Raw genomic sequence first — 11,405 nt, 5'->3', positions numbered from 1 at the left:
CCCTCCCTCCCTCCCTCCTTCCCTTCCTCCCTCCCTCCCTTCCTCCCTCCTCCTTTCCTTCTTCCTTCCATCCTCCCTCCTTCCTTCCTTCCTTCCACCCTCCCTTCCTCCCTCCCTTCTTCCCTTCCTCCCTCCTTACCTTCTTCCTTCCTTCCACCCTCCCTTTTTTCCCCTCCTTCCCTCCCTCCCTCCTTCCCTTCCTCCCTCCCTCCTCTCTCTTCCTCCCTTTCCTTCCTTCCTTCCCTCCCTTCCTTCTCTTCCTTCCCTTCATTTCCTTCCCTCCCTCCCTCCCTTCTTTCTTCCCTTCCCATCTCTGTTCTGATTCCTCTCTGCACCTGGAGTCCAGTTCGTTGTTTCTCAGAACTGTTTTTCCCTTTTGCTTGCCTGGAGAATGGATCCCCTTCCTCCCCCTACCCCCCCCCCCCCCCCCCCACCCCCCGAAGTTTTTTTTTTTTTTTTTTTTGTGATTGTGATTACATAATTTCTCTAAATCCAAAGAACATTATTAGAGACAAACCCCAGTGCTCAGAACCTGTATGGAGATCTGGCTGTCCCCCCCCCTACCCCCCCCCCCACCGCCCCAGCCTCCAGGCTCTCACCTTTGGTATTGGGTTCATGCTCTGTAGAGAGTCATTGGAGTTTGGGCCAAGGAACCCTGCAAGCCAGGTTATCTCACCTGCCAGAGGCCTAGCGCGAATTCGGTTAGGATGCCTTCTCCTGGCTAGCTCCCACCCCCTGCCCCTGGTAAAGGTCCTCCTCTTGGGCCTCAGTTGCAGACCCCCACCCCAGCTCTGACTGTGTTTGGGCTGGGGGGCGGGGGCGGTGGGAGCAGTGCGGAGTGTGGTGCCTGGAGTCAGGGAACATTAGTCTGGAATGTTTGGGGCCTGAAGCAGGAAGTGCTGGATTACACTGCTCCCAGATAAACAGCCTGCAGCTGGACAGACACAGTTGGCTCAGCCTGCAATGCAGGGGGGAGAAGGCCTAAAGCACTGTATGGAAGAAAGATCTTTGCCAAGGGGATAATGATGGAAACTTGGAAGAAGCTTTCTCTAAGGAAATAGAAAGAACAGAATGTCTCTGTCCACAGGCTGGCCAGCCAACCATCTGTCCATCCTTTTTTTTTTCTTTTCCCAAGCTATTTTGACTTCTTTCTGCTTTGCTTTAAAACAAAAATAGGAAAAAGGATATATGTCCCCTAGGAATGATCCAAAGAATAATGAAATGAATGGCTGACAATCTTACAGGCCAAGAATGAGGGCTTTGCTGTGTCTTCCCCATCTATGGGGCCGGGGCCGGACCCTTCTCAGCTCTGAGACATGACACCTGTCATGATTTTTCCTTTGGATCATTCTCTTGCTTCTGTTTATAGTTTGGGATGTGGGTGTGTATTCTAAAACTACGTATTGATTTTTCATAATTTTTTATTTTCACATTGTAACCACCATCCCGAACAGATCCTTGCATTGCTGAGATCCCCTCTGGTGGATGCACTTTCACCGTCATTGTTTCCGATTTAATATTATTATACGGCGTTAGTTGCACTGTGGATGGAAATTTGGATTCTTACTAGTTTGGGAAGTTGTATTAGTTGCCTAGAGAGATGTGACAGATTTCCCCAACACTTAGCAACTTAAAGCTAAAAGCAATTTTTAAAAATAAAAATAAACCCAAGTAAAACAAACCCTATTATCTCCCTGTTATCTGTTTCTGTGCATCTAGAATCCAGGGTAGCTTAGCTGGAAAGCTGACCAAGCTTCTCACAGGTGGTAGTCAAGCCACAGCCACCTCAAGGGCAGGGGTGGGGGTGGGCAAGCTGACTCATAAGGCTGGGGAAGGCCGGAGACCTCCCTGACTTGGGCTAGACACACCCATTCTTTACCACACTGGCCTCTGTGTAAAGGCTCACCCCCGTAGCAGCCTGATGTTTTTCAGCGTGAAGGCTCCCGGAGAGGAACACAAGAAACCAGATTGTTGTCCCCTAATCCGAAATGTGATATTCCATCATTTGCTTTTGCCATTTTCTGTTTATTCCATAAGAACCACACGTTGTAAGGGGAGGAGCCTCCCAAGGGCACAGATACCCATTTCTGACATTGAGGGGCCATTTTAAAGGCACCTGCCACCGGGGATGATAATCAAGAATTCATGATGTGTGTACAAATGAGAGTAGAATGGCTGTGTGGTAAGGTTTTGTGTGAGAGCCGAAATAAATCTTTCCTTCTGTTTAAAATCAAAGTGTGCATATGGGACTTGATGAGGTCATTTCCAAAGCTGTGTCCAGTGTGTGGAACCAATTTTCACTCTCTCCAGAAAGGGATGGGAATTCTCACTGGGCCTCGTACTTATCATGATTTAGACATGTCAGATTTCAGTTTTACTCAGTCTGGCAGGTATGAAATAGCATTCTACTGTGATTTTTTAAAATTACTATTTCTAATAACAAGGCTGGCTATTTTTTGTTCGTGTTGATCAAGTATGCTGTTTTCTGTGTGAATTTCTGTTGCCTGTTTTATATTCATCTTTATATTTTTGTTTCATTTTTCTCATTGGCATTGGCATTGAAGTCTTTCTTACTGTTGTTGATGTGTGTGTGTGTGTGTGTGTGTGTGTGTGTGTGTGTGTGTGGCATGCACACAGTGCCAGTACTGGCAGTTCAAACTCAAGGTGTTGAGCTTTTTTAAGGCTAGCACTCTACTACTTGAGCCACAGTTCCCCTTCCAGCTTTTTTTTTTTTTTTGTGGTTAATTGGTGATAAGAGTCTCAGACTTTCCTGCCAGGGCTGCTTCACAGTGAGATACTTACATCTCAGCCTCCTGAGAAGCCAGAATTACAGGTGTGAGCCATCAACACCCAGCTACTTCATCATTTTTCTTCCATAGTATAATCCTTTGACTCACTATATAAACTTGGAAATAAACTTACAAAGTCAAATCAAAAACAAGTGAGCAAACAAACCTGTTGGCATTTTCACTGGTACCATATTAACTCTGTGTCTTCATCTCATTTCATTCTGCAGACACAGAATAGCTGAGACTGGGTAATTAATAATGAGTAGAAATTTATTGACTCACCATTCTGGCAGAAAGAAAGTGAGATCTAGGGCGCAAAGCTAGTGAGAGCCTTATTACACCATCCCATGACAGAAAGTACAAAGAGAAGATGAGTGTACAAGAAGCCTGAACTCCCCCCCTTTTTTTAAAATAACTCGCTCACGCTCATAATTCTGGTATTAATTTCATTATCACTCTACCTTCAGTTTTCCCCAGTCCTCCCTTCTTAACATTGCATTGGAGATTAAATTTCAAGCATGACTTTGGGGGAACACATCCAAATATGGTGTACTCTTGCCCTATGCACAAAAATGAACATGTTAAATTTGAGCCCTTTTGTGCAACCATTTGTAGAAAGCAAATAAATTTAAAAAACAAACATTATATTAATTTGAGAAGTAACCTCTTTATAATCTGTTTTTCCATCTGTGAACTCTGTATATGATACTATTTATGTACGACATCTTCATTGGAGCTATTTTTCATATGCTTTTTTTGTGGAATTTATCTTTAAGTGCATTACGAAATTGCTGCAGTTTTAACTGTTTTCTTTTAGAAAACTTCTGGCTTATCATTACTGACAAAGAAATATATCACTGTCTTTGATGTATTATTAGTCAATCAAATCTGATGGAATTAATTACTTCACCTTGCCCTGTAGATACTTTGCATATTTGCTACAAAGGCAATCAAGTCAATGGAACACAGTGATAATTCCATTTCTTTTCCAGTTCTTACATCTTTAATTTCTTTTTCTTGCTTTGCTATGTTGGCTAAGATCATTAATACATTCCTGAGTAAAGGAAGAGAAAGTTTTACCATATAGAATGTAAACATGGCGTTTACCATAGTTATTTTGTAAATTATGACTCTCTCATGGGGAAAAAAAAAAAAACATTTCTTTCTTTTGGTGATACTGGGTTTGAACTCCAGGGTTTCATGCTTGCTAGACGTGTGCTGTATGGCCCCCCCCCTTTTTTTTTCTGTGGTTGTTTGTGAGATAGAGTCTCTTGTTTTTCCCAGCAAAGCATGGTCCAAAATCCTTTTATTCTGCTTCCTAAATAACTGGGATGACAAATACATGCCACTGCTCCCAGCTATTGGTTGAGATGGGATCCTGAAAACTTTTTCCCAAACTGACCTATATATAACTGCTTGGATGACAGGCACCAGCTGTCAGCACCTGACTTATTTTCTTCTTTCAGTGAGCAGTTTTATTATGAGTAGATATTTTATGAGATGCATCTGTAGCTGCTGAAAGTGTTATATAACTTTTTTCCTTTAATTGTGTGCTAAAGCATTGTATTTAAATTCTACTATAAAACCACTTTGTATCCCTAGAATAAACCTTTTCAGATATATAGGAAGTAACTTTTATCTGTGGAGATAGATATCAAGACAAGCATTATCTATTTGTATTTACCAGTGTGAACTGACATTGGATATTGGATTACCCTTTCCTGCAAGACCTTTATCTAGTTTGACTGGTAGCATCTTAAAATAACATGGAGAAATGTGTGCAAGACTCCGTTGATCTGGTCCCAGAACATTTCTTCAAATCATTTACAAATCCTCTGAGTTTGGAGTTTAGGAGACTTTTAAATGTGTTGGTTCAATTACTTCAATATGATAGGATTAGTTTTCTTATGAAGTCAGTTTTGTTAAATTCTATATATAGATGTGAATTATGTGTGTGTATGTATGTATGTACTTAGAATTAATAGAATAAAATTGCTCATATTTCTATTGCTTACAGGTATGATGATCACTTTTCATTAGTAATGTATATGTATTTTCTTTATGTTGTGGTTAATTTTGAGAGAACCTGATCTTTATTCACTGTTTTATACACATAATTTTTGTGTCTTTTTCTCCCATTGGCTTATACTTATTTCACTATTATTTCCTGTTTCATTGTGTTTCTAAGCCCTTAAATTGAATACTTAACCATTGATTTTGACCTTCCATGAGCTCTTCTAATTTTGTATTATTTGGGAATACTTTCTACTGGTCTTTGTTGTAGTTCACCTGTTTTCTGCTCTTTTGTGTCTGCTATCTACTAAATTGCTACTTGCAATTATTACTATTTTTAATTCCCATTTCTATTTCATGAGTTTGAATTCTATACTAAAATTCTCCAACCATATTTATATCATATTGGAACATTTTATTCAGAGCTGTTTTAGGTTCCTGGTCTAAGAATTCAAATATCTGAATCACTTGTGGTTGTTATCATTAACTGTTGATTCTGTATTTCTTAGCTTGAAAATAGCATTAAAAATAATAGATGACAAATTACTGAATATAAACTTCTAGTTTCTTTAAAAAAATTGTCAGTTATGTTGAAAATCTCTATTCTCTTCTATTCTGCAGAGAAGACAATGCAAAGTGTAGCCATCAATTATTTGTAATCAATCTCTATTTCTTTGGAATTGCTTCTGTTCTCCCCTCTCCAGTCCTCCACTTCAGTATCCTCCATAATACACCTAAATGATTTCTCCTTTTCACTAATTGTGTTTGAATTTGTTTGGCTTCTTGGATTGGGTTCTTTCAAGGACTCTAGAAAACTCATTGTAACTATCTGTCTAACAATAACTTCTATAATTTTTCTCATATCTATTTGAAGGTCAAATCAACTAGACACATGTCATAGTTCTTACTATGACTGCCATGTCTTCTATCCTTGGTGGTATTTTTCATCTGTTTTAGCTTTTAGACATAATTTTCTAAGCCGTAGATCCAGCTAAGCAGTTCTTTGTCCGATTTTGTTTAGACTTCTAGCTACTGTATTCCAAAGAGTTTATTTTTAAATTATTTTATTTTGTGTTATTTTTTTCATTTCTAGTTCTCAGAATAGTTTGATAAACATACCTAGTTACTGTTTGAGTTCCTGTTTTGTTTTCCAAAGTGATAGAGATTATTACTTTATATTCTGTAGTACTTCTGCTGTATGAATTCTGCTTGTTTCTGATCTTTTATATTTGTGTATGGAAGTTTGTTTTCTTGAGGATGATTTGATTTTTAGTATTGTGAGCTTCTACTTTTATGTAGTTACAATTTCTTGTGGAAACTCTAGATGCATTAAAGATCAATTTTACTAGGAACAATCAGCATCAGTTTTACCAAACTAGGATAATTTCCAATTAAATTATTGGCTTGAGACTTTTTAATCCATAAAAAGTAGCATGATTTTAGATTGAAAATCTAGATGATTCTCAAAGATTTATTTTTCCCTTCACCCTCCAAAGACAGGCTAGTTGCATTCATTTCTTCTATGTTCAGTCATTTATTTCTTATGTACTTTACTCATAGTTTTCCTTTAGGGGGATGAACTTTATACAGAGGTCTTCTTTTATATTATATCCTTTATATGAGTCTGATCTGGTTTTAGTATCCTGGATTAGGTAACTCATGGAGTCACTCCCATACATCCTCCAAGGTCTTACAAAGCACCGTGGGGAAAGCCAGTTTCTGTGGTGCTAGCTTCTCTCCATGTCCTCAAGTTTCAGTTGGTTAGCCTTGCAAACTAAAACTCCATGCTGTTTGTTTTTTTTTGTTTTGTTTTGTTTTGGGGGTTTTTTTGGCCATGGAACTTGAACTCAGGGCCCTGGCAACTGTCCCTGAGCTTTTTTGCTAAAGGTTAGCATTCTACCACTTTGAACCACAGCTCTACTTCCAGTTTTCTGGTAGTTAATTGGAGATAAGAGTCTCACAGGCTTTCTTGCCCAGGCTGGCTTTGAACTGCAGTCCTCATATCTCAGCTTCCTGAGTAGCTAGGGATACAGGTGTTAGCCACTAGTACCCAGCTTTCCATGCTTTTATTTACTTCCATTGATGTGTTTAATGTATTTGTATATATGTATATATGTATACATATGTATATACATACATATGCACATATATACATAATACATACATGTATATATGTATATACATATATAATTTCAGCAGTAGTATGGTTAGGACATGATCTAGAACTAAAATACAATGTATGTCATTTGTGTAGAAATTCATGTGTACAACTTCATGAATATTTTAAACTTGGTACATCTTTGTACCTTAAATTTATATAAAAGGAAAAACAAAAACCACCAACAATATGTGGCTAGTCACTGTCTTGTTCCAGGGTAAATACTTCTCTGAGTTTTAACCTCTTAAGTATGTTTTACCTGTTTAAAATTTATCTCTGTGTTAGAATTTTTTTCTTTTTTCTTTTTCCTTTTGCTGTGACAAATACCTGAGAGAAACATTTGTCAAGGGACAAACGCTTTGTTTTAGCTCATGGTTTTATAGGTATCGCCATGGTGGCCTGGTTCCTGGGCGTGGGGGCCAGTAGTAGCGGGGGGGGGGGGGGGCAAACACAGTGAAAGGGGAGGAACGCTGTTCACCTCATGGTGGCCAGGAAGCCAAGAAGAAAGGAAGCAGAAAGGAGGGTCTCTGACAAGAAGCCTGCAGGCCCCTTGCAGAAGTCCCCTCACTCCCAATGACCCACTTCTCTAACTAAGCATCCATTGCTAACATTCCATTCAGTTTGAATTCATTTGTGGTTTAACCCATTGATGAGATTATCTCCCTCCACATTTAATCATCTCTCAATAGTGCCACTAACTGGGAGACAAACTTTCAACGACTGAACCTTTTGTGGCTTCAGCCATAATCAGTGTAAATAGAACCCCAAGTATATAATCTATAGCTGTTTTCCTTCTCACAGTAGTAAGTTGGTGATATTCAGCCATATTGTGTATAACATCATTCTCTGATGAACAGTATTCCTTGTGAATATACCAGAAATTTCTGCTATTGATAATACCACAATGACAGAAATCTGCTGGTGTAGACCATGGGTGATAAAGCAGAGCTGCACTAGGATAACTTCTGGTTTTGAACTATTGTGGAAAAGGCTGCTCTGAAGATTCCAGTGTGTGCTTATATTGAAATATGAATGAGATGCATGAGAAAAATAATACCTAAAAGTAAACTACCTACAAGTAATACTCTTAAGTAACTGAGGCTAATAGTTTGATCTATAACTTTCATATAATTCCTGTGTTTATATAAGCATATAAAATGCTTGAAATTTTTTGTACCAAATGTAAATTTTCACATTAAACATTTAACTCTATAAATACATAATATATAAGATAGTGTGTGTGTGTGTGTGTGTGTATGTGTATGTGTAAATGGGATATGGAGAAGGAAGGTCAAGAAAACATCCAACAACCAGTCAGTATGTACATATAATGCACCTTGGAAATCATTATTATTTTATATAAAGATGCGGCATACTTGGCATTGTGGCAAGTGGATGATCCTAGCTTTAGGTATTCGGATGTAGCAGGACCTCAAGTTTAAGCCTGACTCAAAACCACAACTAAAAATTATCATCATTTATTGTCTGTCTTTACAAAAAATAGTCTTAAAACGGATTTATCGCACATGTATGAGGTGGATTTTTTTTTTGGGGGGGTCATTGTTCTGGTCCTGGGACTTGAATTCTGGATACTGTCTTCCATATATATGGTCCCTGAGCTTTCTCACTCAAGACTGATCCTCTGCCCCTTGAGCCACAGCTCCACTTCTAGCATTTTGGTGGTTACTTGGAGGTAAGTCTCATGGATTCTTCTGTCCGGGCGATCCTCAGATCTCAGCCTCCTGAGGAGCTAGGATTACAGCCTTGGCATCCTGCAGCACCGGGGTTCCCAGCTGCATCCTGGAGTAGAAACTGCAACAAAAAAAGCAAAGCCTCTGTGGTGCAGGGATGGGTAGGGGGCCCTGCCCACATCCCGTGTCGGCCAATGGACTCCCGGAACAGTACTCCGCCCCAGTCTCCAGGCGGCCAATAGACTCTCCGAACGACCCCTCTTCCCCGCCCCCAGCAGCCCCTCCCCTCTGCCCTGCCTCCAGCCGCGCCCACCTCTGCCTTCTACAGGGCTCCCGGGTTCCCAGCTCGCCTGGCCGGGCTTCTGGGGGTCCCCTGGTCCCCACCGAGTATTCCCCTGTGCCTCCCTAGGCGGCTGCGTGGAAATTGCTGGACCACCGGTGAGTCACCCAAAGATGGCTTGTGGAACCCCTAGGGTCGGGCGGGCGCACGCACCACGTTAGGGGCGGCTCCGAAGGGGGTCCTCCGAGACCAGGGCTGGCGATGGGGCACAGGGGTGCAGCCTGCCCGGGCCGCGGGGGTCCTGGGAGCAAGCTTGTTTGCTGCCACCCCACCTCTGCCTTCTCCCGCTCCGCCTCTGATTTGCCTCTGATTTCACCCTGGGCCAAATGCTACTCTGGGCCTCCCCTTGGGAGCCCCACACATCACCCATCCTTGCCCTTTGAAGACGATTTTCATTGTGAAACTGTCAAAGCCACGTACTTGGAAAGCCCAATCGTAGGATTTATCAGTGTAGACATTTTTATCACCTTTGCATGTGCGATTTCATGAAAAAATAATAAAACAAGTAAAAAAAATCCCTTTTCTGCACCAAGTCTCATGTCATCCTCAGAGGTAAGTCAGTTGGCATACTTCCCATTTGTATGTTTATCCTTTGAGATACATATATGTGTGTGTGTGTGTATAGTTGGTTGGTTTGGGGTTTTTTTTTGTCACTTTTGGGGCTTGAACTCTAGTCAGGGCCTGGGTACTGTCCCATAGGTTTTATGTTGCTCAAGGTTAGCATTCTTCCACTTGAGCCACAGTTCCGCTTTTGGCTTTTTGGTGGTTAGTTGGAGTTAAAAAAGAGTCTCATAGACTTTTGTGCTCGGGTGGGCTTTGAACTGCAATCCTCAGATCTCAACTTCCTGAGTAGCTAGTATTATAGGCTCAGCCGGAATATATGTGGTTTTATTCCTCATTTAACACTTTTCTTTTTAGTCTTTTTTTTGGTGAAAATACTGTACAGAGGGGTTAAAATTACATGGGCAAGATAATGACTACATTTCTTATCAAGCATTGTTGCCTCCTCCTTTGTTTCCCCTTCCCATCCTCGCACCCCCCCTACCCATATCCCCCCTCCTTGAGAGTTTTTAACCTGCAGTACTGTTACCCTGACTTTTCAAGTCTAGAAGAGCCGTAGTGAAAATGACAACAGGGAAAAGTAAGGGATGTATTCTCGTTCTCGAATCATTACCTGGTAGGATTCTGAATCAGATTTTCTTGGTCTTGTCCTTACCAGTCTCTCTACCTAAACCTGGCCACTGAACTTGCCTGTGTACATCACTCTGTTGATTGACATTCATAGGATTCGGTTTGAAGAAGGGACTCAAGGGAGATAGAGAAAAACTTTTATTTTGGACAAAAATCCCAGTTAGTACTGAACAACATCCATCTTTCAGGAAATTAAATGTAAAATCGTAAAAGGACTATGTGTTAGTAGGCTCATACAGTCTTTCTGAATGCCAGGCATTGGTCAAAGAATGAAAAGTAACCCACCCAATTTAAGCCTTACATCTGAAATAAAAGTGAAGAATACCTCTCACCTTGATCATCCCCATTATCCAAGGAATAAAATGTTCATGCAGAGTAATTAAATAAGCTGTCCAAAGTCACCCAGCTGCCAAAGTGTGGAGGGCACACGTTTCAATCAGTCCAACTGTGACAGGTCCAAGTCATCACTATTGTTCTACCCTGTTTTCTCCTGCCAGTCACCTGTAAGTCACCTGTCAACACTTAGGTAATTGACAGAGGGAGCAGCAACTGTCAACTCAGTATCAGAGAGAAAAGGAATGTTCTTAGGAGCAGAGATCTGTTCAAAGCCAAACTGGGCAGAAAAATCCTAATGTGGTTCAAGTGGTAGAGCACCAGCAAAGCACTCACAAAGCCCTAAATCCCTACCTAGAGTGCAGGCAAAAAAAGAAAGGCAGGCAGGCAAGGAAATGAGAATGAAAGGAATAGGACTTGAACTGTACAATTAACATCTTTTAAATATGTTTGGATTATGTTTATTTTGAATTTAAGGAAGTTACCTGCACCCTTGCAACAATGCAATCCATGCAGAATTAGTTGTTCCCTCCCTAAGTTGCTCAATGTAAACAATATTGATAGGTAAAAATGCATCTTTCTCTTTGTCCTAAATACATACATGCTTTCTTTCCTCCTTAAAACAAAGCAAAAATGAAAACATGTCCATCAGTATCTACCATTTTCATTTCCCTTTGGGGAACATTACACAAGAGGTATAATAGTGCACAGAATGTATGTGCAGAATGTATGTCCCCTAAATCATTTTCCTTACTAGTAAGTAGACATTAATGAGAGAAGTTTATATGCTCATAAATTGCGATGGTGGATTGAAACCCGTTTAAACAACTAAAAGATAATACAATTATAGCCAGGCGTAGGTGGCTCATGCCTGTCATCCTACTCAGGAG

Source organism: Dipodomys ordii, unplaced genomic scaffold (genome assembly GCF_000151885.1).
Source record: "Dipodomys ordii isolate 6190 unplaced genomic scaffold, Dord_2.0 Scaffold56, whole genome shotgun sequence".
NCBI lineage: Eukaryota > Metazoa > Chordata > Mammalia > Rodentia > Heteromyidae > Dipodomys > Dipodomys ordii.
This window is presented reverse-complemented; position numbering follows the sequence as displayed.